The following is an 8,258-nucleotide window of genomic DNA, read 5'->3' as shown; positions in this document are numbered from 1 at the left end:
CTCCTGCCTCAGCCTCCTGAGTAGCTGGGACTACAGGCGCCCGCCACCGCGCCCGGCTAATTTTTGTATTTTTTTTTTTTTAGTAGAGACGGGGTTTCACTGTGGTCTCGATCTCCTGACCTTGTGATCCGCCCGCCTCGGCCTCCCAAAGTGCTGGGATTACAGGCGTGAGCCACCGCGCCCGGCCTCTTCTTTAAAAGAGTTATCAATTTGTAAGAGAAACACGTCCCATGCTTATGGATGGGTAGAATCAATATCGTGAAAATGACCATACTGCCAAAGCAATCTCCAAATTCAATGCAGTTCCCCTCAAAATACCACCATCATTCTTCACAGAACTAGCAAAACCAATTACAAAATTCATATGGAACCAAAAATGAAAAAGAAGAGTCCACATAGCCAAAGCAAGACTAAGCCAAAAGAACAAATCTGGAGGCATCACATTACCCAACTTCAAACTATGCTATAAGGCCATAGTCACCAAGAAGACAGTATGGTACTGGTATAAAAATAACCACATAGACCAATGGAACAGAATAGTGAACCCAGAAATAAAGTTAAACACTTACAACCAACTGATCTTTGACAAAGCAAACAAAAACATGAAGTGGGGAAAGGACACTCTATTCAACAAATGGTGCTGGGGTAATTGGCAAGTCACATGTAGAAGAATGAAACTTGATCCTCATCTTTCACCTTATACAAAATCAACGCAAGATGGAAAAAGGACTTAAATCTATGACCTGAAACCATAAACATTCTGGAAAATAATCTCAGAAAAACCCTTCTGGACATTGGCTTAGGCAAAGACTTCATGACCAAGAACCCAAAAGCAAATGCAACAAAAACAAAGATAAATAGATGGGATTTAACTAAACTAAAAAGCTTCCACATAGCAAAAGAAACAATCAGCAGAGTAAACAGACAACAGAGTGGGAGAAAATCTTCACAATCTATGCATCTGACAAAGGACTAATATCCAGAATCTACAAGGAACTCAAACAAATCAGCAAGAAAAAGCAAATGACCCCATCAAAACATGGGCTGAGGACATGAATAGACAACTCTCAAAAATATATATATAAATGACCAACAAGGATATGAAAAAAATGCTCAACATCACTAATGAACAGGGAAATGCAAATCAAAACCACAATGTGATATCACCTTACTCCTGCAAGAATGGCCATAATCAAAAAATTAAAAAATAACAGATGTTTGCGGGGATGCTAAAAAGAGATCACTTTTACACTGCTGGGGGGAATGTAAACTAGCACAACCACTATGGAAAACAGTGTAGAGATTCCCTTAAGAACTAAAAGTAGAACTACCATTTGATCCAGCAATGCCACTACTGGGTATCTACCTGGAGGAAAAGAAGTCTTTATACGAAAAAGATACTTGCACATGCATGTTTATAGCAGGAAAATCTGCAATTGCAGAAATATGGAACCAGCCCAAATGTCCATCAATCAACAAGTGGATAAGGAAATTGTGTGTGTGTATATATATATGTACGTATATATATATATGTATATATGTGTGTGTGTGTGTGTGTGTATACACCATGAAATACTACTCAGCCACAAGAAGATTCAAAATAATGGCATTCACAGCAACGTAGATGGAACTAGAGACCATTATTCTTTTTTTTTTTTTTGAGGTGGAGTCTCACACTGTTGCCAGGCTGGAGTGCAGTGGCACGATCTTGGCTCACTGCAACCTCCGCCTCCTGGGTTCAAGTGATTCTCCTGCCTCAGCCTCCCGAGCAGCTGGTACTACAGGCACGTGCCACCACACCCAGCTAATTTTTGTATTTTTAGTAGAGATGGGGTTTCACCATGTTGACCAGGACAGTCTCGATCTCTTCACCTCGTGATCCACACACCTCGGCCTCCCAAAGTGCTGGGATTACAGGCGTAAGCCACCGTGCCCAGGCTAGAGACCATTATTCTAAGTGAAGTAACTCAGGAATGGAAATCCAAACATTGTATGTTCTCACATATAAGTGGGAGCTAAGCTATGAGAATACAAAGGCATAAGATGGACTTTCTGGACTTGGGGAAGGGTTGGGGGGTGGGGTAAGGGATAAAAGACTACAAATTGGGTACAGTGTATGCTGGTCGGGTGATGGGTGCACCAAAATCTCAGAAATCACCACTGAAGAACTTATTTATGTAACCAAACACCATCTGTTCCCCCAAAACCTATGGAAACAAAAAATAAAAGTAAGTAAAAGAGTAATCAATTTGTAAACTGCTGATTTATTTGGGGCATTTCCCCCATAAACGTTTCTTTTTATTATTATTATTATACTTTAAGTTCTAGGGTACACACGCACAACGTGCAGGTTTGTTACATAGGCATACATGTGCCATGTGGTTTGCTGAACCCATCAACTCATCATTTGCATTAGGTATTTCTCCTAATGCTATCTCTCCCCCAGTCCCCCAACCCCCAACAGGCCCCCAGACTGTGATGTTCCCTGCCCTGTGTCCAACTGTTCTCATTGTTCAGTTCCCACCTATGATTGAGAACATGTGGTGTTTGGTTTTCTGTCCTTTTGATAGTTTGCTGAGAATGATGGTTTCCAGCTGCATCCATGTCCCTGCAAAGGACATGAACTTATCCTTTTTTTATGCTTGCGTAGTATTCCATGGTGTATCTGTGCCACATTTTCTTAATCCAGTCTATCATTGATGAACATTTGGGTTGGTTGCAAGTCTTTGTTATTGTGAATAGTGCCACAATAAACATACGTGTGTGTGTGTCTTTATAGCAGCATGATTTATAATCCTTTGGGTATATACCCAGTAATGGAATGACTGGGTCAAATGGTATTTCTAGTTCTAGATCCTTGAGGAATCGCCACACTGTCTTCCACAATGGTTGAACTAATTTACACTCCCACCAACAGTGTGAAAGTGTTCCTATTTCTCCACATCCTCTCCAGCATCTGTTTTTTCCTGACTTTCTAATGATTGCCATTCTAACTGGAGTGAGATGGTATCTCACTGTGGTTTTGATTTGCATTTCTCTGATGACCAGTGATAATGAGCATTTTTTCATGAGTTCGCTGCATAAATGTCTTCTTTTGAGAAGTGTCTTTGCCCAGTTTTTGATGGGGTTGTTTGTTTTTTTCCTCTAAATTTGTTTAAGTTCTTGGTAGATTCTGGATATTAGCCCTTTGTCAGGTGGGTAGATAGCAAAAATTTTCTCCCATTCTGTAGGTTGCCTGTTCACTCTGATGACAGTTTCTTTTGCCATGCAGAAGCTCTTTCATTTAATTAGATCCCATTTGTCAATTTTCGCTTTTGTTGCCATTGCTTTTGATGTTTTAGTCATGAAGTCCTTGCCCATGCCTATGTCCTGAATGGTATTGACTATGTTTTCTTCTAGGGTTTTTATGGTTTTAGGTCTAACATTTAAGTCTTTAATCCATCTTGAATTAATTTTTGTATAAAGTGTAAGGAAGGGATCCAGTTTCAGCTTTCTACATATGGCTAGCCAGTTTTCCCAGCACCATTTATTAAATAGGTAATCCTTTCCCCATTTCTTGTTTTTGTCAGGTTTGTCAAAGATCAGATGGTTGTAGATGTGTGGTGTTATTTCTGAGGGCTCTGTTCTGTTCTATTGGTCTATATCTCTGTTTTGGTACCAGTACCATGCTGTTTTGGTTACTGTAGCCTTGTAGTATAGTTTGAAGTCAGGTAGCATGATTCTTCCAACTTTGTTCTTTTGGCTTAGGATTGTCTTGGCAATGCGGGCTCTGTTTGGTTCCATATGAACTTTAAAGTAGTTTTTTCCAATTCTGTGAAGAAAGTCATTGGTAGCTTGGTGGGGATGGCATTGAATCTATAAATTACCTTGGGCAGTATGGCCATTTTCAAGATATTGATTCTTTCTATGCATGAGCATGGAATGTTCTTCTATTTGTTTGTGTCCTCTTTTATTTCGTTGAGCAGTGATTTGTAGTTCTCCTTGAAGAGGTCCTTCACATCCCTTGTAAGTTGGATTCCTAGGTATTTTATTCTCTTTGAAGCAATTGTGAATCAGAGTTCACTCATTATTTGGTTCTCTGTTTGTCTGTTATTGGTGTATAAGAATGCTTGTGTGTCGCATCTCTTCAATAGGCTGAGCCCCTGCCAGAATGGCTTTCTCAAAGATTGCAATAATATTTTCAATAGGACTTGTGAGTGGTTCAATAAGTCCAAGACATATCCAATACTTAACAAGCTTTTTGGCATCTGGAATATTTTTAATCAGGTCTTTCAGTGTGACCAGTATGTCTTCTTTTGGACATCCCTCATTAATCAAGTTCAGGCATTCAGAAAATGTGTTGTTTACTTTTTCAGTAAATAATCTTTGTTCATCTTCTTCTGCCATGGTAGTCCAAAAAGACCCAACTGGTTTTTCATTTTGTCCTTCAGGCTCATGCTGAGTAACTACTGAGTTAGGGGGCCTTTTCAGAACTCTTCCTTTGCCAGCTTTCCACTCACTCAGACGAGCTTTTCTCTCTTCTGAGGTTTCTTTGGGCTGAGCTGATCTACTATCAACAGTTGCTTTTCCTGTAGTATGTCTTCGCTGGTCAACAGGCTTTGACTTTTCCATCAGTTTATCATTAGACAATGAAACAGGCCTGGTTACAACTTCAGATGCTATGCATCTTGATAGTGTCTTATTTCTTATTATATTTTGAGAAGAACTGGTTTTGACACTAGATAAAGCTGTTTTTGATTGTAATACTTCTTTTTCACGAGGCCCTTTCCGGATTGTAACATTGGCAGAGGTTCTACTGATGCCTTGTTTCACAGTGTCCTGGGTATTACTGTGATGACTTCTAATAGGAGGTCGCACAAGTGGCGTGTTCTGAGATGTAGTGCTCACAAATTTAGTAGTGGCAGCCATATTGGAGGATCTATTACTTTTAGTCTGTGGTCTCGTGGCCTCTTTAGATTATAATTGGGGTCACCAAGAAGGATACTTAATTAAATATCCCATTTCTAAGAGAAGATACTTTGTGTGAGAAAGGAAAGATGCCAGATTTAGTGGTTTAACTTCTGTAACTTCACTTGATAGATTTTAAACAATTAGAATGGAGTTAGGGAAAGAATATATCATACTGAATAAATGTCATTCTAGTTTAGACAGCATTTCTAAAATACCTGATACTAATACTTGTTTTGTTCCCTGTAACATAAAAACTTCACTGTTAAGTCATGTCCCCTGAAACATGATAGTTACATACACAGTTTTCTCTCCACACATAAATAACACTACTAAAGTTGTTTTGTAAGGTTCCAAACTGATAATTATATGGCACATATCTGTCAACTCTGCAGTTTCAAATAAATGACTTTTTAATTGTAAAAAAAAAAAAAAAAAAAAAAAGAATGCTTGTGATTTTTGCACACTGATTTTGTATCCTGAGACTTTGCTGAAGTTGCTTATCAGCTTAAGGAGATCTTGGGCTGAGATGATTGGTTTTTCTAAATATACAATCATGTCATCTGCAAATAGAGACAATTTGACTTCCTCTTTTCCTAAATGAATACCCTTTAGGAACGGCTAACTAGAATAAACAGTGTAGAGAAGATCTTAAATGACCTGATGGAGCTGAGAACCATGGCACGAGAACTTTGTGATGCATGCACAAGCCTCGATAGCCAATTCGATCAAGTGGAAGAAAGAGTATCAGTGATTGAAGATAAAATTAATGAAATAAACTGAGAAGACAAGGTTACAGAAAAAAGAGTAAAAAGAAACAAATGAAGCCTCCAAGAAATACGGGACTATGTGAAAACACCAAATCTACCTTTGATTCATGTACCTGAAAGTGACAGGGAGAACCAAGTTGGAAAACACTCTTCAGGATATTATCCAGGAGAACTTCCCCAACCTAGCAAGGCAGGCCAACATTCAAATTCAGGAAATACAGAGAACACCACAAAGATACTCCTCGAGAAGAGCAACCCCAAGACACATAATTGTCAGATTCACCAAAGTCGAAATGAAGGAAAAAATGTTAAAGGCAGCCAGAGAGAAAGGTTGGGTTACCCACAAAGGGAAGCCCATCAGAATAACAGAGGATCTCTCGGCAGAAACTCTACAAGCCAGAAGAGTGTGGGGGCCAATATTCAACATCCTTAAAGGAAAGAATTTTCAACCCAGAATTTCATATCCAGCCAAACTAAGCTTCATAAGTGAAGGAGAAATAAAATCCTTTACAGACAAACAAATGCTGAGAGATTTTGTCATCACCAGGCCTGTCTTACAAGAGCTCCTGAAGGAATCACTAAACATGGAAAGGAACAACCAGTATCAGCCACTGCAAAAACATGCCAAATTGTGAAGGCCATCGATGCTAGGAAGAAACTGCATCAACTAACGAGCAAAATAACCAGCTAACATCATAATGACAGGATCAAGTTCACACATAACAATATTAACCTTAAGTGTAAATGGGCTAAATGCTCCAACTAAAAGACACAGACTGGCAAATTGGATAAACAGTCAAGACACATCAGTGTGCTGTATTCAGTAGACCCATCTCACGTGCTGAGACACATATAGGCTCAAAATGAAGGGATAGAGGAAGACCTACCAAGCAAATGGAAAACAAAACAAAACAAAAAAGCAGGGGTTGCAATCCTAGTCTCTGATAAAACAGACTTTAAACCAACAAAGATCAAGAGACAAAGAAAGCCATTACATAATGGTAAAGGGATCAATTCAACAAGAAGAGCTAACTATCCTAAACATATATGCACCCAATACAGGAGCACCCAGATTCATAAAGCAAGTCCTTAGAGACCTACAAAGAGACTTAGACTCCCACGCAATAATAATGGGAGACTTTAACACCCCACTGTCAACATTAGACAGATCAACGAGACAGCAAGTTAACATGAACTGTTAGGAACTGAACTCAGCTCTGCACCAAGCAGACCTAATAGACATCTACAGAGCTCTCCACCCCAAATCAACAGAATATACATTCTTCTCAGCACCACATTGCACTTATTCCAAAACTGACCACATAGTTGGAAGTAAAGCACTCCTCAGCAAATGTGAAAGAACAGAAATTATAGCAAACTGTATCTCATACCACAGTGCAGTCAAACTAAAACTCAGGATTAAGAAAGTCACTCAAAACCACTCAGCTATATGGAAACTGAACAACCTGCTCCTGAATGACTACTGAGTAAATAACGAAATGAAGGCAGAAATAAAGACGTTCTTTGAAACCAATGAGAACAAAGACACAACATATCAGAATCTCTGGGACACATTTAAATCAGTGTATACAGGGAAATTTATAGCACTAAATGCCCACAGGAGAAAGCAGGAAAGATCTAAAATTGACACACTAACATCACAATTAAAAGAACTAGAGAAGCAAGAAGAAATACATTCAAAAGCTAGCAGAAGGCAAGAAATAACTAAGATCAGAGCAGAACTGAAGGAGATAGAGACACAAAAAAACCCTTCAAAAAATCAATGAATCCAGGAGCTGGTTTTTTGAAAAGATCAACAAAATTGATAGACCACTAACAAGACTAATAAAGAAGACAAGAGAGAAGAATCAAATAGACACAATAAAAAATGATAAAGGGAATATCACCACTGATCCCACAGAAATACAAACTACCATCAGAGAATACTATAAACACCTCTATGCAAATAAACTAGAAAATCTAGAGGAAATGGATAAATTCCTGGACACATACACTTTCCCAAGACTAAACCAGGAAGAAGTTAAATCCCTGAATTGACCAATAACAGGCTCTGAAATTGAGGTAATAATTAATAGCCTACCAACCAAAAAAAGTCCAGGATGAGACAGATTCACAGCCAAATTCTACCAGAGGTACAGAGAGGAGCTGGTACCATTCCTTCTGAAACTATTCCAATCAACATGAAAAGAGGGAATCCTTCCTAACTCATTTTCTGAGGCCAGCATCATGCTGATACCAAAGCCTGGCAGAGACACAGCAACAAAAAAAGAGAATTTCAGACCAATATCCCTGATGAACATCAATGCAAAAATCCTTAATAAAATACTGGCAAACTAAATCCAGCAGCACATCAAAAAGCTTATCCACCACAATCAAGTTGACTTCATCCCTGGGATGCAAGGCTGGTTCAACATATGCAAATCAATAAACATAATCCATCATATAAACAGAACCAAAGTCAAAAACCACATGATTATTTCAATAGATGCAATAAAGGCCTTCAACAAAATTCAACAGCTC

At 38.8% G+C, this 8,258-nt stretch overlaps 1 pseudogene across 1 annotated transcript; it reads right to left on the bottom strand.

The window, feature by feature from the left end:
• Positions 1 to 4,089: 4,089 nt before the first annotated feature.
• Positions 4,090 to 4,929, bottom strand: LOC701640 (cytoskeleton-associated protein 2 pseudogene; annotated as a pseudogene). The gene has a single exon (XR_013412730.1). The product of XR_013412730.1 is annotated as a cytoskeleton-associated protein 2 pseudogene (transcript).
• Positions 4,930 to 8,258: the final 3,329 nt, after the last annotated feature.

The sequence above is a fragment of the Macaca mulatta genome, chromosome X, assembly GCF_049350105.2.
Source record: "Macaca mulatta isolate MMU2019108-1 chromosome X, T2T-MMU8v2.0, whole genome shotgun sequence".
Taxonomy (NCBI): Eukaryota; Metazoa; Chordata; class Mammalia; order Primates; family Cercopithecidae; genus Macaca; species Macaca mulatta.
The sequence above is the reverse complement of the archived record's forward strand: the minus strand, read 5'-3'. Positions and strand labels throughout refer to the sequence as shown.